At 39.8% G+C, this 25351-nt stretch overlaps 1 protein-coding gene across 4 annotated transcripts in view; it reads left to right on the top strand.

The window, feature by feature from the left end:
* Window positions 1–25351, top strand: part of pcdh11x (protocadherin 11 X-linked) — a 514120-nt gene that overhangs the window by 147800 nt on the left and 340969 nt on the right. The gene's annotated exons all lie outside the window — the stretch shown is intronic.

The raw sequence follows: 25351 nt of genomic DNA on the forward strand, positions 1-25351 counted from the left end.
GCCACATTTACAATCTCTAGATACATAGGTGAGTTTTTAGATGATGATAAGAAATTTCTGGGGAGGCGGCACATTTGACCCTTGGTTTTGCCTTGCATCACTCTGCAAAAGCAGTGGACATGGAAAGTTGATCATGGTAATGAACCCAATCTAAAAGGAAGTACGGCCCAAAATCATTGAACGTACCTGACCATACCTCACAACCTCTGAGGATGCCTGCCACAGATGTGGGTGAAACATCAGGAGAGAATGCTTCTGGAACATGGCCATACAGCCCGAAAGACTCAAAGCAACCCAGTGATTCCGGCCATGAAAGCCTTCAACAACACATCTTTCCTGACCAGTTTATGAACAGAGTTCATTAAGAGCTTAATGTCTGCACAAGGACTTTTCTTCTTTTCCATAGCAACTTTTGATTTTCGATCTGATCTGAAGCCCACAAAGTTGAATATAGCCTTTGGACTTGCCACCAGGAAATGTTGAACTGGCATTGCATTAAGGTGTGATGATAGTCCCTCGCTCTAGTCCCAAAGATTTCAAAAGGATGTGTGGAATGAAACAAGTGCCCTGACATTTCAATTAGCATTTCCCTACTTTCCCCCAGTAATGCAATTTCCTTCACAAAGTAGGAGAACCACTTGGTAGAATCCTTTGGAGGGAAAATGCTTCAATCCGCGCGGCGAGATGGAGAACTCGGGGCAATCCATTTTACCTGCGTTCTTGCAGAACCATATAATGCCTCATTCACACTTGTTATAGCTTATGGAAGTTGTTCGGGGGGATATGAGAAATAATGGTCCCTTAACTCCAAAACAACAGTCGTAAGCAACGGTTTTGCCGTCTTTGTGTTCCTACAGAGACTGAAGCCACAAAGCTATTTCCTCGAGGAAAAAAAAACCTGCACTTGAATCAAGCAATTTAATGTCTTGTATCAATGAGATTCATTCCATGTGCCTCACTCTGGTGGTTTGTCATTTCTTTCTGGTTATGCAAAACCAAGACATTAGGCATCCATCATGTATACATCTCAAATATATGGAGTATATAATCAATGAAATACATATCATATCTCCCCTGATATTAAGTCTAGTTGTGTCCGACTCTGGAGGTTGGTACTCATTTCCATTTCTAAGCCGAAGAGCCGGCGTTGTCCATAGCCACCTCCAAGGTCATGTGGCCAGCATGACTACATGGAACGGCGTTAGCTTCCCTATTGATCTACTCACATTTGCATGTTTTCAAACTGCTAGGTTGGCAGGAGCTGGGGCTGTCAGTGGGAGCTCACCCCGCTCCCCGGATTTGAACCCCCAACCTGTTGGTCAGTAAGTTCAGCAGCTCAGCGGTTTAAGCACTATGCCAGTGGGGGCTCACCAGGCTTTTCTTTAATCCCTCCTTATTATCCAACATTTTCGCTTATCAACGTTCTTCCGGCTCATTTATGTTGGATAAGCAGGACTCTACTGTATGTATGCTGGAGAGAAACAAATTTGGAACTGCAAAGGGCAGTGAGTGCATGCATTCTGTTTAAACCATACTAAACATGTCATGTTGGAGCATTCAGATTTGAAATGTGTAGATAATATGTCTTCTGGGCTTTGTTTTTGCTTTGTTTTGGAATTTGGAGTTGAAGAATAATGAATATAAGTAAAGACTGAGTATAAATCATTTGGTTGCCTTTGAATTTGAATCTGGGGAGGCCATGTGGCACTACAAATCCAAAACTAAAGAAATGACAGACAAAAGGGATCTGTCATAGAGAAAGGCTAGCTGGTGCATGGCGTTCGCCAGTGTCCAAAAACAGACTATGATTAGATTTTATTTTCTGGGAGCAGCCGTTGTGCCCCAGCCTTTCTGCAGAGCTCTGTGCCGAAACGCATTTAGGCAGCAGCCATTTGGAATGCAGCAAAGAGTGTGTTGTGTGTGTGTATGTGTTGCAAGGGCACGGTTTTTTGGCCAAGGCTCTCTGAAATGATCCTGGCACTTTTCAGCCTGGCTCTGTGCATGGCAGAGTTTAGAAGCATTTGTGGATGAGGCTCTGCCGTGTGATTAGAATATTAATGATACTAACCCATTTCAGAAATAGGCCATTTGTTTCGGTTAAACAGTACTGTCTGCTTCCAATTAGACCACATTACTATGATCAAAGATTTTATCTGTCTTGTGTGTGTTAAGTAACCCCCTTCAGCATTTAAAAGTTAAGAAACTTTTCATCTCACATTAATGATTGGGAGTCTCCGTTAAGTGTTAATCTCCTTCTCGCTCGCTCCCAATCTCCCTCCTTCCGCCGTCCATATACGCGTGTGTATGTATGTGATAAATAAACTCATGGAATGTATATTGTACAAGCCTCCGGGAGTTCTTCATATTCAGGCAGCAGTTGAGATCCATAGGGAAATGTTTGCTTGATGGAAGATTTCAGTTCATTATTTAGAATGGCGATCGTCTGGAATGAAAGCATTTTCGGATGTTGCCACTTAAGTCTATAGAGTTTCCTTAGCTTGGCTTTTCCATGTGCTGAACCGAAACAGCAGAGAACTCTGCTGTATAAGTTCCACTATATGTTTTGGTACTGGAAATTTGTCACATTTGCTAGTCCCAATGAAAGTAGCCTTTTCCATTTCCTGAAGGTGAAAAACACACCTTGCCTTGAGAAAGGATGCATTTGGGAAGCTTTTGGAGTTGTTAAGATAAATAAAATTCTGTTTTAATATTTTTACACTTGTATATTTTAAGCTGTATTGAAATGCTTTGAACGTAAGCCGCTTTGAGTCTCCTTGTGGAGAGAAAAGGTGGGGTATTTAATAATAATAATAATAATAATAATAATAATAATAATAATAATAATAATAATAGCAAAAGGCTACCCTACTGGGATCTGCATGCATCATCCGAAAATACATCACACAGTCCTAGACACTTGGGAAGTGTTCGACTTGTGATTTTGTGATATGAAATCCAGCATATCTATCTTGTTTGCTGTGTCATAATAAAATAATAATAATAATTGTGTTGCCGAAGGCTTTCATGACCAAAATCACTGGGTTGCTGTGAGTTTTCTGGGCTGTATGGCCATGTTCCAGAAGCATTCCTTCCTGACATTTCACCCACATCTATGGCAGGCATGCCACTTTTGGACTCTTGCTTGCTGAGGTATTCCAGTGAGTATCTCTGTGGATCTTAGGATGCTATTTCTGTATTTAAGGCCTTGGTATGCCAGCTGATATCCGAACAAAGGATGGGTCGGAGATGTCAATGCCTTGGTCCTTTCACTACCGGCTGCTACCTGCTAATGCAGCTGTGATTCAATACAATTCAATGAAACTGATACAGAATGATTTACACATTCCTCCTGCTGACATATCTCCTCCCAGTGTTGAAGAGATAAACAAACACTATAAAGTTCAAAACATAAAAAGAGGTGTGTACATTAGAGCATCATGCAAAGGCCACAGAAATAGTCAGGCCTCTCTGAGTACAGAGCTATCTTCTTTCTATGTCAAAAAGATAAGCAAATACTATAAAGGTTCAAAACATAAAATGTAATATGTAATTTAGAGCATTATGTACATACAATATTCACCTGAGAGTTAACAACAATAATGAAAATAATAATAAGTACAGTCAACGGTTGTAATACACAGTAGTATCTTCCAGACTGTAATGTTTAAAGGAAACTGTAATCATCAAGGTTTAAATGTGGACTAGAGTCAAGACATATCAAGTAGTCTCCACTATTTAAACAGTTTCTGAAGACTCTAATTGGATTTGGCAACCAACATAGTATAAACACATTCAACCTTTGCAAAATAATATTTGTTAATATATCTTTAAAGACTTTACAGGTGTTGAAAAGCTTATTCTAGAAGAAAACCCTTGACCAAAAATTCTTTTGATTCTTTGAGATCTTGTGTTGATGCCATCAAGTGTGTACAATATCTCTTGAAATTACAGTCTATTGGAAATAAGTTCAGTTTATCAAGAGTAAAATCCCACGTCTGGGGAACAAATTATGCATGGATGTTGATTCTGAGTAGTTGTAGGTCAAAATGAGCCGTATATAGCTCCTCCCAGCTCATGTTATCAATGTTTAAAAGATCTGAAATGGAGATCCCTTCGGGGAGATAGTGTGGGATAGAAGTAAAGTTTTCATTCATCCATGTTCCCTGTTTGGTTGAATCCGTCTCATGTAGGGATAGAAATCATCTTGATCTCCTTTGCATTGATGGCCTTTGCAGATCCTACAATGGCCCTGTCATAAAAATCCCATCCCATTCAAACTTGCTTTAATTCAGCCTCTTAATGTGGATTTCATAAACCCCTTTTTTTCACTTCCAGCCATACAAGGAAGTGTGTCCGGTTTGTTTTGGTTTTGATTATGACAAACAGCAGGAGACAATGACAATAGCGCTCTATAGCGCCAAAGCTATTTTACAGTATTTCTGTTTCCAGCTTGCTGGAAGGAAAACTTTTGCCCTCAACCCTTCCACCCCCTCGGGTTGCAATGATGTGACAGGCGGCATGTGGATCCACGATAAAGGCATCTGGAGATAACCTGAAATGTGCTGCGGAATTCGGTTGTTAAAGGAAAATCGAGCAAGAATTTGAATCGGTTGGAGTTCCAGCGAAATGACAATAGGCTTGCCAATGAGATAATATCAGATCCTGTCTCCCTGCATGTGTTTAGGCTCTGAAATGACACAGGAGCTTCCTAAGAGCAGGATGATTTCTCCATTCCTCTCTCCACAGTAAATGTAGTGTTTCGTGATGCTGAAATTATCCGTGCTCACAGGTAGCCACACTTTCCCACACTCTGTGAAATCCAAATGCAACCACAGTGTTGCAAAAGCAAAACGCTCATGCATTCCTGCCAACAACATCATTTATTTATAGTTGTCAGGGCTGAAACATGGCAAAAGTTATAGAAAGACTCCAGACTCCAAATGAGGGAAACTAGGATTTAGTTCCATTTAATAAAACACCTTTGAAAATGTGTTAATGTTTTAATCCAAAAGATTCAAATTGTTTTTCCATTAAGGCATTTAGCTAAAGTATAGTAATTAGAGCAAAATTACAGCAATTCACAGTTTTGTATTTTTAACCAACTAAGAACATAAAAGAAACATAACAATCATGTTTTAAAAATCCCCAAGCCAATAGGACAATACCTATTTATGACATATATGTCAACTAGTGTTGTGTAGTTGTTTTGAACATTGGACTGTCATTCTGGAGACTATCCTGCTCTCTTCCAATTCCTTGCAATTATAAGTAAGTAAAATAATCACCAGTTCTTTCTTTTCCATTTCTAAGATTGGAAGTTAGTAACCAATCTAACACTGGAATCATGGTATGGGGAGGTATGGAGTAGCTTTAAATAATAAATTATCAATGAAAATGAGGGTGTTCGGGGTGGGGGGGGGGGTGGGGGTGGAAACTAATCTGATTTTGATATATACTGGTCAGTTTTTATTAAATATGTTTTAGAGAGTGAAAAAGGAAAACAATACAACTTTGTTGGTCAGGGATTTTGACTATGATGTTTCTTTACTGGTTGACTCATAAATGTATGGCAAAGGAAATGATACTTGTTCAGGCCTTGATGGTGGGATTATGTGTTTGTAAAATGATCATTGTTTATTATTTTATTTACATCATTTATATACCGCCTTCCTCCCCTAAGGGACCCAAAGTGGTTTACATCACAATATATGGACAATGAACATAGTGTTAAAAAGGATAAACCCATAGCATTGTTTCATGTTTTGTTTACATAATAAGCTGTTAATGCATATAAATAAAATATAAATAAAAAATTGATTCCTTGATCAGTGGGTTTCAAAGCTGAGCAGGGAATCATTTTTTTATTTAAAAAATTAATTGTATTTACATACTAGCTATTCCCGGCCACGTGTTGCTGTGGTATATGGGAATCCTTTGCTGGCCAGGTGGAATAGCAGTGAAAAAGCCTAGCCGTTTTCTTCTTGCGCATGCGCATAGTGTTTTTATTTTTATTTTGGGGGATTATTCTGGCCTTGTCTCTGTTTTCTTTTTTTATTTTGTGATGGTCATTCCTTGGAAAGTGATTAGTTTTGTGGTCAAATTTGGTGTGATTTGGCCCAGTGGTTTTGTTGTTAACTTGGTCCTAATTATGCACATTACATTTTTATATATACATACCCTGTTTCCCCAAAAATAAGACATCCCCTGAAAATAAGACCATGTAGAGGTTTTGCTGAATTGCTAAATATAAGGCCTCCTCCAAAAGTAAGACCTAGAAAAGTTTTTGCTTGGAAGTATGCCTGCTGAACAGAACACCAAAGCAATGCAGGATTAGTAAATGTACATACCATAGAGTATTGTACATGGAAATAATGGTAGTAACAAGAAATTATTGATAGGATTCACAGTTTATCTGGTTATGTTAGTTTGTGGTGACAACTACTGTACAGTATATAATAGATGTTCATTTTTTGTTCAACAATAAATATGAATTCTTCTTCATGGAAAAATAAGACATCCCCTGAAAATAAGACCTAGAGCATCTTTCGGAGCTAAAATTAATATAAGACACTGTCTTATTTTCGGGGAAACACGGTAGATAGTCACATATAGTCTCAGCCCCAGAAAAGCACATGATAGGTTTCCTTTTGGGTCACCAAAAGCCAAAAATGACTTCAAGGCAAACAACAACAATGCGTATATGTTGGTTCCGGTGCACGTCTCGTCTGCAAAAACACCAAGATGCATGTTGTGGGAAAAACCTAGATAGTTTTGTGCAAGAACACACATCTGTTCGCCTCTCCAAATCTCTCATTTCACTCTTCCCATTTCTCATAAGAGTTCGATTTCACCTGAAGGTATTTCCTGTGCACCTGCATTGATGCCTGCACCTGACACCACATGCTTCCTCACTCTAATCTCCATCTTGGTTCTTTTTGCAATGTAAACAAAAACAGATCTGTGCCTGCACCTGCACGCATCCATTTGTCTCAATTGTGTGTATGTGTGCACTTGTTGGATGGCAGCCCTGTTCAATAGTTGGTTGTAAAATGCTGCTGATGAAAGGGTGGTCAAAATCAGTTATCTCTCATTACCATCACAAGGAGGCAATAATAAAAACATTAAGCACAGACACCAGAGAGAAGGAGAGAGAGAGACAGTGTCATTAATCAAAGCAAGGCAAACAGGTTTCTTTCTTTTATAAAGTCTTTATCAGGATGGAATTAAAACACAGCTTGGGGATAAAGCTAATTAATCTGGACAGTGTTCTTACCCCGGTTAGAAGTATGTTAATATTTGTTTTGGATCTTCAAAACAACACTCAATGAATAGCAGAGTCAAAGGCTGAAAAAACAAATTTGTTTAGGTATGGATCTACTTACTTAGGTGACCCCTGGTTGTCCAAGTATGATGGCCCTCCAAGTGTAGTGTCTTGGTGGTGACTGTGGAGCCCTATTCTTGACCCACATGTTCTTCCATTGTGAGGACATCAGTTTCCAGGTGGAAGGTGGTCCCAGTCAGGGTTGGCTTCATGCGCCTTCCTCTTGGCACGTTTCTCACCTTTGCTCTCCTTTCGTGCCTCTTCAAATTCCACAACACTGCTGGTCACAGCTGACCTCCAGTTAGAGCTCTCAAAGTCCAGGGCTTTAAGCCCATCTTTCAATCTCTTTGTATGTACACACACTGGGATCAATATTAGAACTCCTAACTTGTATCCTCTCCCTGCACTATTCCATCTAAGTCAGTGGTTCTCAACCTGGGGATCCCCAGATGTTTTTGGTCTACAACTCCCAGAAATCCCAGGCAGTTTATCAGCGGTTAGGAATTCTGGGAGTTAGTATTATAATAAGTGGCTTATTTTAACCTACTACATTGAGCCTAATCAAGTCTCATCGAGCCTTATTGTTTGTTTTGGTATTGTGATATGGCCTAAGGGCCAATCAATAATTTATTGTATTGTATTGTATTAATTTCTGGGAGTTGAAGGCCAAAAACATATGGGGGTCCTAGATTGAGAACCACTGATCTAAGTGATTGTGTAATAAAGTACCTTTCAGCCAGGGTAGAGAGTTCCACTGCTGAACAGCTCTCCTGTACTTTCAGGCCATTGTTCCGTGTCCTAGTCTCCAGGACATCAGAAAATAAGCTTGCTCTCTCCTCCCTATGACTTCCCCTCAAATCTTGATCCATGGCCCTCATCATATCTCCTCTCAGCCTTCTCTTCTGGAGGCTAAACATGCCCAGATCTTTAAGCCGCTCCTCATAGAGCTTGTTCTCCAGAACCTTGATCATTTTAGTTGCCCTCCTCTGGACACCTTCCAGCTTGTCAACACCTCCTTTCAATTGTGGTGCCCAGAATTGGACACAATATGATTCCAGATATGATCTGACCAAGGCAGAATAGAATAGAGTTGGAGCATGAGTACCCTGGATCTTTTTTTTTCTTTGTGTCAGGAGCAACCGGAGTTGCTTCTGGAGTGAGAGAATTGGCCATCTGCAAGGACATTGCCCAGGGGACGCCTGGATGTTTTGATGTTTTACCATCCTTGTGGGAGGCTTCTCTCATGTCCCCACATGGAGCTGGAGCTGATAGAGGGAGCTCATCCGCGCTCTCCCCGGGTGGGATTCAAACCTGGCAGCCTTCAGGTCAGCAACCCAACCTTCAAGTCACAAGGCTTTTATCCCCTAGGCCACCGGAGGCTCCTGGATCTAGACACTAGACTCCTATTTATGTGGGACAAATTCCCATTGGCTTTTTTAACCGCTGCATCACATTGTTGGCTCATATTTAATTTGTTCCCCACAAGGACTTCAAGATATTTTTCAGATCTGAATATCTGTTCAGTTATTATTCATGTTGAAAGTCAAAGCAGAAGAGATACCCAATTCCTTCCTTCCTTCCTTCCTTCCTTCCTTCCTTCCTTCCTTCCTTCCTTCCTTCCTTCCTTCCTTCCTTCCTTCCTTGCCATCTTTCTTCATGTCACCATTTCTCTTTTCAACATCTGCTCCAGACTAAATGCTTTTACAAGCAATGCTTGACCCCTCTCTGTACTTATTAATAGGTCAGCCTTGCACAAGTCGTGCCCATTTTCCCCCTCTCATCATCTCTAATAGCTTCATTTTGAAATCCTAAATCCAGGTTTAACAGCAGGCTTGCAGACTGAGTGAGGCAGCGACATGATTGCTTTTCCCAGGGCTACACACACACCCTCTACCAGATGCATGCAGTCCACTTTAAGTCCACGTTAAGCCGTAACACAATTTAAAGCACTGTGAGATTTTTTTATTTCTTTTCCCCTTGAAAATGGTAACCATCTCTCTCCACGCACACACTCATTCTTTTTTAGGCCGAGAATCTTCAAAGACTTTCCGATAGAGGAGTCAAAATCTTCACAATATCAGCTTACTCTTTATGTGGGAAAACATCACACTATCAATTTACAAACTCGGATTTAGCAGCTTTTCCTGCAGCTCATATGTAGACTAGACAGCAGCCATTCCAGCCTGGCAAACTATTGCCTGCTTTTAGAGATGTGCACGAATTTTTTTCCTTTGTTTACTTTGTGCTATCGTTTTGTTTCGACCATTCGTCTACACAAAACGAGTGATGACTTTTTCGTAGGAAACGAAAGCCGACACAAAAATGAAAGCCGCACAATCATGGTGCTTGCTTTTGTTTTCCTTTCATTTAGGCCAAGTAACAATAATTATTAACACCCATTATAGCTGATGCATACCAATGATTGTTAATAAAAATATTAATATTAATATTAATAACAATAGCTACTCTGGGACCCTAAGCTGAGTCTGAGAGAGGAGTGCTTCCCCGTTAAATCAGATGTGTGCCAATAGATGTTAATAATAATATTAATAACAATATTCTGGGACCCTAAGCTGTGTCTGAGAGAGGAGTGCTTCCCCATGACATCTGATGTGTGCCAATGGGTGTTAATAATAATGATAATAATATTAATAACAATAGTTATTCTGGGACCCTAAGCTGAGTGTGAGAGAGGAGTGCTTCCCCATGACATCTGATGTGTATCAGTGGGTGTTAATAATAATATTAGTAGCAATAGTTATTCTGGGACCCTAAGCTGGGTCTGAGAGAGGGCTGCTTCCCCATGATATCTGATGTGTGCCAGTGGGTGTTAATAATAATATTAATATTAATAACAATAGTTATTTTGGGACCCTAAGCTGAGTCTGTGAGAGGAGTGCTTCCCCATGACATCTGATGTGTGCCAGTGGGTGTTAATAATAATACTAATATTAATAGCAATAGTACTCTGGGAAAGACCCAAATGTTTTAAAAGTTGGTGAGCTAAAATAGACAAAATTCCCTCCGTGTGTGGCGATTTTTACCCCTCTAACCGAGCTGGGGGGGGGGGGGGTGAACCTCGGAAACCTTCCCATTGCAGCCAGTGGTCCAAAATTTTTCATTTTTTTCATAAGCCAGACGAAAATTCTTTTTGTATAGGTGGCCCATTTTCATTAGCGGGACACAAATATACACAAAATGAACAGCAGTTGCATATGAATGCACAACACTACCTGCTATCTATATCTGTTCCTCTATCTATTTGTTTTTCCCAGGCAATGTGACCATACTTTTGTCCTGCTTCTTGCAGGTGTAGCTGCACAATGTGATGGAAATGACACTGATATCAGAGAGGACGGAGGGATTTGTTTGGATCTGGTGTTACAAGAGCATGCCTCAAAGGGATCTAATTGTTGTGCAAACTCCCTTCTCTTTTGGCATGGTTGCCAAAAGATTGGCATTGTTAGTTTTTAATTAAGCACAGTTAACATGTTCAAATGCCCAAATCGAGGCAAACTGTGATTCGTCTTAAATGTGTTATTCTGCAACATTCAAAGCAAGATTAATAGGACTGGCTTGTTTACAGCAAATGTAGTTCAGGGTTCAAATAGAATGGTAAACTGTACTTGTTTGAAAATAGCATCAAAACCCCGCAATAACTCTATGCATTAAGCCAAATTATGAAATCAACCTGGATGGGACATGGTTCGTTTCTTTTTATTTATTGCACATAGGATAAAAGATCCGAGAGAGAATCCCGCCTTCAACTTTAGTCAAATCCTCGCTTCGTCATTGTCATGCAGTTCTTGACACACTTCTGTCTGAAAGATTCCATCATTACTTGTCAAAGGGATCTATCTGAAGGGCTGCTAGTGCATCCTGTCAAGCTGTATTCTTGATTCTGAAATCTGAAATGAGGTGGACAAGTATTACTATGTACATTCATGGTAAATGATTGGCTGCCATTTACCATTCAGCAGATATAAAAACTTTCCTATCCCTATTGAAAATAAATGTTCATCATAGGAGCTTTTTCCTATGCATGTAGTCCTTCCTCTCAATGTAGCACCGCATAAAATCATACCCTGTTTCCCTGAAAATAAGACCTAGTAGAGGTTTTGCTGAATTGTAAGGCCTCCCCTGAAAGTACGATCTAGCAAAGTTTTTGTTTAGAAGCATTCCCGCCAAACAGAACATCAGGATCGGTAAATGTACATACCATAGATTGTTGTGCATGGAAAAAATGGTAGTAACAAGAGATTCTTGATAGGATTCACAGTTTGTCTGGTTATGTTGGTTTGTGATGACAACTACCTAACAGTATATAATAAATGTTCATTTTTTTGTTCAACAATAAATATGAATTTTTCTTCATGGAAAAATAAGACATCTCCTGAAAATAAGACCTAGCACATCTTTGGGAGCAAAAAATAATATAAGACGCTGTCTTATTTTTTGGGGAAACATGGTAGAGTTGGAAGAGACCTTGTGGGCCATCCAAAGTGTGAGGGTATGCAAGCATGAATCATAGTATTGATATCTATATATATATAAAAGGGTAATGAAATTTCAGCCTAGGACAAAACAACAAAACTACTCATCCCAGAAACACTAAACTTGGCAGCACAACCCCTCATCCATGCCTCTACGTTCATACAACAAAAAAGAAAAGAAAAATAAAGTCCTAATTAGAGAGAGAGGAATAATTGTTTTTATCCAATTGCTGCCAGTTAGAAGGCTGAGCTCCGCCCACTTGGTCTCCTAGCAACCCACTCAGCCCAGGGGACAGGCAGAGTTAGGCCTCACTTAGGCCTCTTCCACATTGCCTATAAAATACAGATTATCAGATTTGAACTGGATTACAGTATATGGCAGTGTAGACTCAAGGCCCTTCCACACAGCTATATTACCCATTTATAATCTTAGATTATCTGCTTTGAACTGGATTATCTGGACTCCACACTGCCATATAATCCACTTCAGTGTGCATTTTATACAGCTGTGTAGAAGGGGCCTCATACAATCCAGTTCTAAGCAGATTATATAAGATTATAAATATAATATGTAATAATTACTGTGATATAATAATACAGAACAATATAATCTCTAAAATCAAGACAGTAAATAAAGAGCAACACTCTGAAACCATAAGCCACAGCAACACGTGGCCAGGCAAAGCTAGTAAATATATAAATCTCACCTGATTACCAACAGACCTCAAAACCTCTGAGGATGGCTGCCAGGATGTGGGTGAAATGTCAGAAGAGAATGCTTCTGGAACATAGCTATACACCCTGGAAAACTCACAGCAACCTAGTGATTCCGTCCATGAAAGCCTTCAACAACACGTAACCATATAGATTTCCTCCACTCATTTACATGATAACTTTCTTAAACCTTCTTCCTTGTAGTGACATCAGCAGCACCTCACCACAAGATGCCCTATACAGCTGGATGATTGACCCCTTCCTTTAAAAAACCCTTCAATGAATTCAATCTACTTGTTTCCTGCTAATTGTTTGAGCTACAGCTGTTCTGCAATCCATGTTAAAGTAGTCCCATGCCTGCTAATAAGAGTGCAACAGTATGACACATCCAACGCACACTATGAAAATGCTATCCAGTTATAGCCACACTCGGTTCATTCATGGCTTCCTAGAATTAATGCCTGCAGGCATCGGGGGCTTTGCTCCAGTGTTAATGCAGATATAACCCCATTAGGGAAAGAAGCCCAGTTAATTGCTGAGCTTCACAGGGAGAGGTGAGCTTGTTTGGGGCTCTATCCTCCTTAATTAATATCATTTGATGAGTCTGATTAGCTCTGCATGTCCTTTCTTTTAAATTATAGAAGCCATGTGTCTCATTCGGAAACCTTCCCTTTTCCACTTGATCAATAAAAAGAGGACAATTATTGTCTCCTCTCCCAATTCTAGGTAAAAGGAGGTGCCACTTCTTATGTGTTGATATGACTCAGAACATAGCTTTAAATGCCTGGTGTTTTAATATAGGAAAACGAGTTGTGTGTTGATTAATTTTGAAATTACTGAGACAGAGAATGGTTCCAATGGATTTTGGGAGCTGTTATTATTATTATTATTATTATTATTATTATTATTATTATTATTATTATTATTATTATTAGTGCACTGGGTGCCATGCCAAAAGATCTCAGCCAGCATTGGAAAACAATAAACATTGACAAAATTATGATCTGTCAACTGCAAAAGGCCACCTTACTGGGATCTGTGTGCATCATTTGAAAATACATCACACAGTGTTAAACGCTTAGGAAGTGTTCGACTTGTGATTCTGTGATACGAAATCCAGTGTATATATCTTGTTTGTTGTGTCATACTCTGTCTTTGTGTCAATAATAATAATAATAATAATAATACTATTTCTGGCACAATTCTCCTTTTGAAGTTATTACACTGTAATCCTGGTACACCTTTTCAAACACCACACAATGTTCAGATAAGTCAGTAAGTAAAAGTTTATTAATGAATAGTTATGAAAGGGGGAAAAAAACAAGTCAAAAAAGAAGCAGCAAAAGTACAAAAAGTAATTCCCACCATGTTAAAGAGTCCCTCGGGTTTTGAACCGAAGGCACCACAAAGCAATCCACAGAGACTTGAGTTAACACCAAGCAGAAGACTCCTTAAGCGAAGTATTGTCCACAAGTTATATCCATAGATATAAAGACAGGAACACAAGAAAAACAAAACCTCCAAGAATATGAAGGCATAAATAGGAATCAAATCAAGAATCTTGAAATACATGGACCAGAATCTGGGAGCTGTTGCCGCTTTTTTCAGTGTTGTTCCTACTAAAAGCCTGAGAGCCCAGAGAGCACTTAAAAGGCCTCGGTCTCTCCCATGATATCACTTCACATACACCTGCTTTCTCTCTCCGTATCTTGAAGCCTCTGAGAAAAACGAGTTTGCCTTTGTTTTACATTCCGCCTCCTACTTTCAAGGCATTTGGATCTGGAAAAATCTTTGTCTCCCATATTCTCCTCCAAATGCCACTCTGGTCTATTCTCATGGGAACTGATATCACTTTCTCCTGTTGCCTGGGACTGATCTGGAGATTCCAAAGCATCTCCCTCCAGGCCCCTGGTATTTTCCACAACTCTTAGGAAATTACAGGTTGCAGCCCATCAGCCCCTTCCTCATCCTCTAAGTCAGGGGTCTCCAAACTAAGGCCCGGGGGCCGGATGCGGCCCGTCAGGGTCATTTACCTGGCCCCCGCCCTCAGTTTTATAATATAATATATTGTATATACATATAATATTGATATTAATATTATAATGTAATACAATATAACACTAATAATAATACCATATAATAATATTAATTATATATTCTACATTACATATAATATTACTAATATTACAGTATAGTGGTATAGTTCAATATAGTAATATATAATGCTAATATTGTGCTATACTAATAATATAATATATTGTATGTACATATAATTTGTAAGCCACTCTGAGTCCCCTTTGGGGTGAGAAGGGTGTGATACAAATGTAGTAAATAAATGCAGTAAATAAATACATAATAATAAATAAATAAATTTTAGACTTAGGCTCGCCCAAAGTCTGAAATGACTTGAAGGCACACAACAACAACAACAATCCTAATTAACTTGACTATCTCATTGGCCAGAAGCAGGACCACACTTCCCATTGAAATCCTGATAAATGTATGTTGGTTAAAATTGTTTTTATTTTTAAATATTGTATTGTTCTTTCATTGTTCTTTCATTGTTCTTGTTGTTGTTGCTGTTGTTGTTGTTTTTGCACTACAAAAAGACATGTGCAGTGTGCATTGGAATTTGTTTGTATTTTTTTCCTAATGATAATCCGGCCCCTCAACAGTCTGAAGGATTGTGGACCGGCCCTCGGCTTAAAAAGTTTGAGGACCCCTGCTCTAAGTACTCAGAAAGCTCATCTGCTTGCCAGGCTACAACAGAAGTAGGCTGTTGTTTTCAATCAAACTAGTATGAAAAAGCATACAATAACTCACTGCTGAACTAGGCAAGTGTCCCATGCATCTGTCAGTGGCTACACAACATCTGAACACATTGGCTAAGGAGCTATGCTGTTGGATGGGAGACCCGAACAAATCTGTTAACACCAGCATGCTGACTGAAATGATGCTAACAAAGAAAGCCATCTCCTTATGAAAACATGTAAACCAGACATCGGTTGTTGGAAGTGTAGTAGAGAGAACCTGTACTTTTATGGTGGTGCTTCCATTGTATTGGAGGAATATTTGCTTCCTGAGCTCAGCCAAGAGATATTACAGGACAGTCTGTCACCAGTTTGACCCATTTTTGCTGCCCAATGACTTTACTTCAGTCAATTGATGTTCAAAGAAAGCAATATATAGGAATGAATGGCTCTTTCAAGTAAGGCATTTTCCATGAAGGAGAGGAAATGGGTTTGTTTGAGCTTGAGTGGAGTTGCAAATACTCTTTATTAGTCACAAATCTTTAAAATGAATTGTTTCCATTTCAAATGCAGATGTATTTCTATGGATGTCACAAACATTAAGCTCGGTCTGGGTCTGGAATTAAGATTTTGGGGTTGGACAGGATTCAAGGTTTCCGAATTCTTTGTTGCTTGGATTCCAATTTCATCATGTGGTTGATGAGGAAACATTCAACAGCCTTTTAGGGAACAGGAATGCATAGGACTTCACCAAACTATCCAGTATTGGGTTGTTCTTTGTCCCCCGAACACTGTTTTCAGGACAGAGGTCTCTTTACATTTCCTTGTTAAACACAATGGAGATATCAATGTCGGCGTTGATTTCCTTGGAGTGCTCAGATTAGCCTGGAAATGTGATGTGTTCTTTTCTAATTTTCGTGTGAATGAAGATGGAGGAATAGACAGGCTTGTTAATTAATTAATTAATCAATGTATTATTTAATTTACATCCCTGCTTTCATGGAAAATTAAACCACAGCTAAAGTCTTAACACAGAAGTAAAAGAAAAAGGAAACCAAGTAAACAATTCTATCAAATGATTTGAAACACAGTTACATGATATGAGAAAAATATAAAAACACAGCCTTAAAAAGATACCACATGAATGATAAACTAGAGGCCTCCATAAGCAAAAAAAAGATATTTGCCCGATGGCAGAAAGAGATCAAGGGAAAGGACAACCGAATCTCCCATGGAAAGGAGTTTCACAGCCTGGAAGCAGCCACAGAGAAGGCTCTCTCCCATTTTCTCACCGAATGTGGCTATGGACCTCATCACATTGAGGTCCTTGATGTGTGGGACAGCATAGCAAATTATGGGCAGTGGGGCGAATCTGTTGCCTAGCACCTCACATCACCCGCACCACCCACTTGCCCATCGCACATCGGATAGCATACCTTTCCGGCATGCTCCTGCATTATCGCCATGAACACTGGTAGTTTCCCATGTTCAGGTTTCCCCCTCCTACCACACTTTGCTGATACAGCTGACATGGAGCTCCTCCAGAAGTAGATGTACTTCATGTGATGAGATCTGGTGGGCTCCATAACAGTTGTGTCTGTGAAGTGTGGTAGGTAAAGGCTTTCCTGACATTGTCTAGTTGTGTCTGACATTGTCTAGTTGTGCTCATCTCCGTTTCTAAGCCAAAAAGTCTGTGTTGTCCGTAGACACCTCCAAGGTCATGTGGCTGGCATGACTGCATAGAGCGCCATTACGGTACCTATTGATCTCACATTTGCATGTTTTCGAACTGCTAGGTTAGCAAGAGCTGGGGCTAACAGCAGGAGCTCCCCTCCCCTCCCTGGATTCAAACCACTGACCTTTCAGTCCATAAGTTCAGCAGTTCAGCGATTTAATCTGCTGCGCCACCGGGGGCTCCTGAAGTGTGGTAGGATGTGTAATTTTTGTAATGTGATGAGGTCCTACGATGGTGATGGAAAGAGTCAAAAGTACAGTAGAGTCTCACTTATCCAAGATAAATGGGCCGGCAGAACCCTGGATAAGCGAAAATCTTGGATAATAAGGAGGGATTAAGAAAAAAGCCTATTAAACATAAAATTACATTATGACTTTACAAATTAATCACCAAAACATCATGTTTTACAATAAATTGACAGAAAAAGCAGTTCAATACACAGTAATGTTAGGTAGTTATTACTGTATTTACGAATTTAGCACCAAAGCATTGCAACTTTTACTACAAAAACAGACTGCCTTGGATAATACAGAACCTTGGATAAGTGATGTTTGGATAAGTGAGACTCTACTGTACTGGTAAAAAGATCATAACACTTTGGGAAGGCTTATTTGGAGAGATACAGTATTTTAGCTACTCTGAACCCAACTATACAGGGCTGTAAAGATCAGAAGGCAATGAAATGAAGCTATATTCTCCCTGTAGCCATCCTGGGTCAGTGACTTGGCTGTTTCACTTTGGGCTTGTTCAAGTTTCCAAATACTTTTCCAGAACAGCCCTACACACACTGTGTTACGGTAATTCACATGGGGTTGTTAGGGATTCCTCTTCTTCAGAAGAGGAAGGGGAGCAGGAAAATGTTCATGAATCTGAGGGTGAGTTGGAATCGGAGGAGGAGACTTTGCAAGTACCCTCATTTCAGGAGAGGCGAAAGGAAACAGAGCAGAGACGTCGTTCAGCTAGAATCGCTGCCAGAAATGCAGCTGAGTAATTGGGAACTGCCCTAGCAGCTATGAGGGGACTCAGGGCTATATAGCAGACTTAGGTGCAGCCAGCTCTTGCTGGTAACAAACTGACTGTAATGCCTTCGCTCCCTGTGTGCCTGCTCCGAGTCTGCATCTGCATTTATTGCGGTTTCTTTGAAGTAAGACTGCTATTTGATTTGGGACTGTATCAGATACTAAGAATTGCATTTGCCCTAAGACTTTCTTGCTTTCCTTTGCATTATTCCACTGAGTGTGCTGTACTTTATGTTTTGCTGAAGTAAAGCAGTTTCATTTACTTACCACAGTGTCTTAAGGCTGTTCTTGAAAGACACAACAGGATAAGGTTTAATCAATGTATGTGTTACTGTACCAAAACTTCCATCTCTAGGAAAAGACATAACTTGGGCAGGAGAATCATAGACTCTTCGAGTTGGAAGGGACCACAAAGGCCATCCCCTGTCATGCAGAAATGCACAACTACACACAGTCATTTAGTACTTAACCACTTGGCCAGTGCCCCCAGTTATTCTTTTGCGACACGAAGGGCATAGGTCCGGGACTCCTCCAAATATCCTATCCACAATCTCAGGATGTGCACACTGAGAAACATCTCATAACAGAGGCAAGGAGGAAACAAGGTTATCTCCAATGGATCTGTATCAAGCACAGCTTCAAAATTAGCTTGGATCTGAACACCTTTGTCTGCAAAATGGTGTGCAAATTCTTCATAACAGGCTGTCAAACAACATGCACTTTCTTGTTGTGTGTCAGGGCATAGAAGGCCACTCTAAACAGCTAGTGTGCAGATGTAATACTGGCAAAAAGTAAGCTCATTTCCTAGTTATTTCAATAGAATAAATGAAAGATTTAGACAAAGTTGTTACCTAACCTCTGAACATCCCTGCAAGGTGTTATTAATCATCTCTTTTGAGGCTGGAAAGAAAAAGAGCAGAAAGTAACCACTAAAAATGACTTTTCATTCATTATTTCAAACACTCTTTCCCAGTAACACTCTTTACACAACTCTCTTCTCAGGATGGCATTTTAAATCAACATGACACCACAGTGAAGGTTATAAGCAGATGAAATAGGAACTGAATGAACAAAGGTGACAATAATCTTATATATTGTAACAATAAATCATCCAGTTGCTTCTGTTGCGAGAAGTAGAAAAAAAATAGCTCTTGTTTCTTGATCATACACACTGGTTTTGGTGCCGTGTCTTATTTCCATACATATAGAAATCGGGGGTATAGAACTGTAAACCTTTTCATCCAATCCTGATATTATAGATGTATGTCTGGATCACTCAGTTCAGAGATTTATCTCTTGGTTTATACAGAGAGATATGCTGAACATGCCTGCTTTCCTGGTTGCTATTACACATAGATATAGGTCCATCTAGATTGGTTAGGTCAGAAGTTTTGTTAACTCATTGCGTCAAAGAGAATCTATGGACAAAGCAGAGTATATGCAGGAGAACTGAATGACTTGATCTTATTTTATTTAAATGATATATGTAAACCTTTTGGGCTAATAGGAGCTTCAAGGAGAAGAAGGAAACTATATCAAGGAAACGGCACCAAGGAAAAGCTTAGCTCATGCCACAGCCAAAGGCCCAATCCAATCCCCACTCCTGGCTACAATTAAATTAAAATGAAACATCAGGAGATCTTATCGCGAACTGTTTCCATTTTTATCTTGTTTTGATCCCTCATAATAATGACTCAGTCAACAGCATGATTCTATGTAGCAGCTATAAAAGCCAATGCAACTCTTGGCTGCATCAATAGGAGTGTGGCATTTAGATTGACATTCTGCTTTGGTCAGACCTCACCTGGAATACTGCGCTCAGTTCTGGGTACTACAATTCCAGAAGGATATTGTCAAAAGTGTCCAGAGATGGGTCACCAAAATGACCAAAGGTCTTGAAGCCAATTCCTTTGAGGAGCAGCTTAGAGAGTTGTATATTAGTGTTGTGCATTCGTATGGAATTGCTGTTCATTTTTGTTTAGTTTCATTCGTGTTGTCTCATTTTTGTATTTGTCCCCGTTTTGGAAAATGGGGCGCTTATACGAATGGAATTTTTGTCTCGCTTACGAAAGAACAAATATTGTCGTGCCATTGGTGACAATGGGAGAGCTTCCAAGGTTCGTCCCCCACTCAAAAAGAACCAGTGAGATAAACAGAGAAGGCCAACAAGGTCTTTCATTTTAAATTTATTTATTTTTACACCAATAACCAATAGGAGCAAGGGAGGGAGGGAGAAGGGGTTTTTAAACTAAGAATAAAGAAGAAATCCCTGGCCACATGCTCCCCAGTTACTTAAAAAATCCCAGCCCCTTCCCTTCAAAGAAAAATAAAATAAGGCAAGTGTCCTATTTTGTCTTCTAAGAACAGCCAGTTAGGGTTTACTGTAGTAAGTAAATGAAAACTGCTTTATTTCAGCAAAACATAACATACAGCACATTCAGTGGAATAATGCAAAAAGAAGCAAAGAAGTAATAGGGCAAACATAGTCTCTGATAAACTCCCAAATCAAATAGCAGTCTTACCTCAGACAAAGAAACAGCAATCAATCCAGATGCAGACTCAAAGCAGGCACACGGGGAGCAAAGGCATTTGAGTCAGTTTGTTACCAGCAAGAGCTGACTGCACCTGCTTCTGTTTTATAGCCCTGAGTCCCCAATTACTAGAGCAGTTCCCAATTACTCAGCAGAATTTCTGACAGCTAATCTAGCTGAACGGCGTCTGTGCTCTGTTTCCTTTCACCTCTCCTGAAATGAGGGTACTTGCAAAATCTCCTCCGATTCCAACTCACCCTCAGATTCATGAACACTTTCCTGCTCCACTTCCTCTCCTGAAGAAGAGGAATCCCTAATAGCAAGCAACCAGGTAAAACTCCAAAACCAAAACCAAAATCCCAATCCCCACCAGTGCCCTCACCAGCATGGCAAACAGCTAAGCAAGGCAAAAAGGCAAGATCTTCCATAGCTGACTGTTTAACCTGCTGTGCTAACAACCAAGTGTTTGTTGTTTTGAAACTCAAAAACAACAAACACAGCCTAAGCAGTGTCTCATTTTCATGCTGGATATGATTTTCTGGTGGGCTTGTCTCAATGAGAACTTTGCGACTGAGAAGGGTTCTGCACATCTGAACCTCAAGATTATCGCCACGTTTCCTACAATGTCATTGGTCATGCGTCCTATGTATTGTGACCATTTCTGAAAACATCGAGTTGTAGAACTCTGGAGATTAGATGCATCTCTCTGCAATGCACGCTCAGACTATTCAAAGATAATGTTTCAAGTATATATGTACAGTTCCAAGAGAAGGTCATGCGAGATTGAGAAAAAAGCAGGTTATTACTGGAGGTAAATGAGTAGCCACCCAAAGAAACCTATCTAAATTTTAATCTTGAACAGGCATTCAGGTCTAAATGCAATCTCTCACCCTTCCCCTGCTAAAAATCAATAGAGTCATCCCATTGACTCAGTGGCCCTTTTCTAGTTGTGCCTAACAATTGGGTTTGGCACAGAGTCCAGTATTGTCTAGTTTACATTCTGGTCATTCCTCCCTCAACATGCTTCTTTGTATGGACTTTATGAGTCCCGAGCACGTTCTGAGAAGCCCGAGGAAGAGAGAAATTCAACAAACACAAGTGCATTGCAGTCTGCCTACAGCACTACTGACCTATACCTTTGAGATTTGTACACTTAGCCCCAGTCAAACCATTGTTCTTCATACTTTGTTTTTATGACAGCATCGCTGTAAAATAGAGGGGAAAAGGTATATACCTTTTCTGGGACAGTTGATGTATCTGGAATCTTCCTCCAGGCTGTAGAGAAACTGGTGTATTTAAAGTAAAGCACCGTCATAACCAATATCTTAGTCTGTCCTTCATCTATGGAATCCGTTTCCTGTTCTCGGTGTTTTGTGTAAATGTTTCTGGGCAGTTTGAATAGTGTGTGGCGGAGGGAAGAATTTGCTTCATTAATTCGTCTGTCTGCAATTTGCTTCTCGTCCCTTTTGTTCTTATATCGAATAGGATATACAGAGACTGGAAATCATTTTTTTTAATTAAGGGTAAAGGTTCCTAAGCTATTGGTTCGCTGGCTATAAAAGGGAATGCCACTGATAAATGCATTGCAATCATTACTTTACAATGAAGTAGAATGGCTCTTTGCCTGCCCAGCTACATGCATACTGCTCAGAAGTTGCTTTCCTTCTGAGATCCATGTTTGCAGACAACCTCTTTGCCACTATTTCATAGAGTTGCAGCTTCCATGTCAGTAGGATATTAATTCTGATCCAGATTTTAATGTGAACGTTAAAGGAGCTTTCCAAGGTACTGAAGCTTATATACAAAATAATTTCAGTACCTTGGATAGCTATTTTAATGTTTTGTTATGTTTTTAATTTTTATTAAAATTTCTATGATATATACAATGAAAGAGTGAGACAATATTATATATAGGAAAGTGGTAGAAAATATAGTACAGTAGAGACTCACTTATCCAACGTTCTGGATTCTCCAGCACATTTTTGTAGTCAATGTTTTCAATACATCGTGATATTTTGGTGCTAAATTCGTAAATACAGTAGTTACTACATACCATTACTGTGTATTAAACTACTTTTTCTGTCAAATTTGTTGTATAACATAATGTTTTGGTGCTTAATTTGTAAAATCATAACCTAATTTGATGTTTAATGGGCTTTTCCTTAATCTCTCCTTATTATTCAACATATTCACTTATCCAACATTCTGCTGGCCCGTTTACGTTGGATAAGCAAGACTCTACTGTAGTAGTAATGAGAGCTTCATCCTAGTAACCAACTATAAAAATAGAAAAGGAATTAATTAAAAAAAGAAAGGGAAAACAAGAAAAAAAGAGAAAATAATTATTTATATACACTGTGAACTTCCAACCAACATCTGTGCTATTTCATTTCTATTGATACAGTATATTATTTCCAAGTCTAATTTCGCTTCCCTTTAATATCATCAAGTCTTCAGCGTCTATTAATATTTTATGTCTTTTTTATGTTATTATATTTTTCTTTTCTCTCTTTAAGTAATCTAAGAAGGGTTGCCAATCTGTACTTGTCTTTAGCAAGCCCTGTTGCATTAATGGCTGCTTTAATGTTGATCCTAAAACCTAGGTGCCAGTCCCAATTCAAGGTGTAAGTGATGACTTATATAGCCCTATATGGCTCGGGCCCAGCCTATCTCCGTGATCGTATCTCCCTCTATGAACCAGTGCGAGCTCTAAGATCTTCCAAGGAGGCCATCCTCTCGCTCCCACTACGGTCTCAAGCACGGTTGGTGGGGATGGGGGAGAGGGCCTTCTCGGTGGTGGCTCCCCGGCTCTGGAATGCTCTTCCCATAGAAATCAGACAAGCCCCTACCTTATCCTCGTTCCGTAAGGATCTGAAAACCTGGTGGTTTCACCCTTTGACTAGAGCCCCCCTAGGCCTGCCGGCTATGCTCTTGCTGGCACGTTTTCCACCTCCTTAAGCCAATAGTTATTGTAGCAACTGACACACCAAGCACTTTATAGCTGACCATCTCAATACTAAATCCTGGTCAGTATGCCTGGGTTTTGATGGAGTTGTTATAGGTAGGAAACAGCAAGGCTTTGAAGCTGCAAGGCTATTCAGAGCTACTCCACCTGGCCAACCAAGGATTCCCCTAGGTAGGAAGAGGCCAGGCTTTGAAGTACCAAGACTATTCATTGCTATTCAACCTGGCCAACCAAGCATTCTGCAAGGTAGCAAGCAGCCAAGCTTTGAAGCAGTGAGGGTATGCATTGCAATTCTAGCAGCCCAAAAAACAATTTCCCTAGAATGCAAGTACCCAGACTACCAAGCAGCAAGCCTATTCCGCTGCATTCCAGCTCACCAGACAAGGATTCCCATAAGAAGAAAACGGACAGGCTTTGAGGCTGCAAGGCTATTCACTGCTATTCCACCTGGCCAACAAAGGATTCCCATATGCCACAGCAATGCGTGGTCGGGTACAGCTAGTTATATTATATATTATAGAATCAATTCATCATTCCACTCTCATAAAAGGTCTCTATATGACTGAGGATGAGCTGCAGGACCATAGCTGACTCAGGTTCAACATAGCAAGCCACTCAAATGACATGAAATGATATTGGCGCAAATGTATATATTGGGTTTCATTTTCATGAGGGATGCTGAATATGTGAGGATGCTACTCTTTTATTTGTATACCATTTGGCCTTTTGCTTCACACATTTCTCCTACTAGGTCACTAAATCCTTAACTCTGGCCACTGATGTTCACACTGTATGTTTTGGTGTGTTTGGTGCAGTCTACCAGCTACCCTGTTTCCCCAAAAATAAGACATCCCCAAAAAATAAGACCTAGCAGAGGTTTTGCTGAATTGCTAAATATAAGGCCTCCCCCGAAAGTAAGACCTAGCAAAGATTTTGTTTGTAAGCATGCTCGGCGCCCGCCAAACAAAACACCAGAGCATGCAGGATTGGTAAATGTACATACAAATTGTACATGGAAATAATGGTAATAAAAAGAAATTCTTGACAGGAGTCACAGTTTGTCTGGTTTGGTTATGTTGCTTTGTGATGAAAACTGCTGTACAATATATAATGTTTATTTTTTTGTTCAACAATAAATGTGAATTCTTCTTCATGGAAAAATAAGACATCCCCTGAAAATAAGACCTAGCACATCTTTGGGAGCAAAAAATAATATAAGACACTGTCTTATTTTCGGGAAAACACGGTAGCTTAACATTGTCAACATGGCTATCAAACTAATGTTTGGCACTGTATCTTTATGAAGGGAGAGAGTATTTCTAAATCTGTACTCTCAGGTGACTAACATTTCATTCTGTGAGTCATTAAGAATACCTTTCTTGTGGAATTAATTGCAGGGATACAGTTCCTTGCAGGTATTTGAAATACAGTTGTGTGTATATGTATGCATAAATCTCATATCCGGGACAACTTTACCTAGTTCATAATGCACTGTATCTCCTGATGAATCTGAACAAGTAATTGTACAAATCTGGAGCAGGGCTTTTTTTTCCCCAGCAGTTTCAGTGGAATCTGATAGAGTACAGTTCACAGATGTTGCAACTGAAATTCCCTCTGTGCATACATATAAGGCTTGTGCATTTTGGGTGAATCGCTATCCGTTTTTTGCTTGCCGGATACCGGAAGCCCGCCATATCCATTTTCCAGTGCCTCCCAAAAATGGGTGTGCTGTGCATACACCCCACCCACCATCCCTCAGGTGCCCAACTCCCAGTCAGACCCAGTAAATAAAAAGAATCAGGAAAATGAAGGAATAGGGAAGA

The sequence above is a fragment of the Anolis carolinensis genome, unplaced genomic scaffold (assembly GCF_035594765.1).
Source record: "Anolis carolinensis isolate JA03-04 unplaced genomic scaffold, rAnoCar3.1.pri scaffold_12, whole genome shotgun sequence".
Classification (NCBI taxonomy): Eukaryota; Metazoa; Chordata; class Lepidosauria; order Squamata; family Dactyloidae; genus Anolis; species Anolis carolinensis.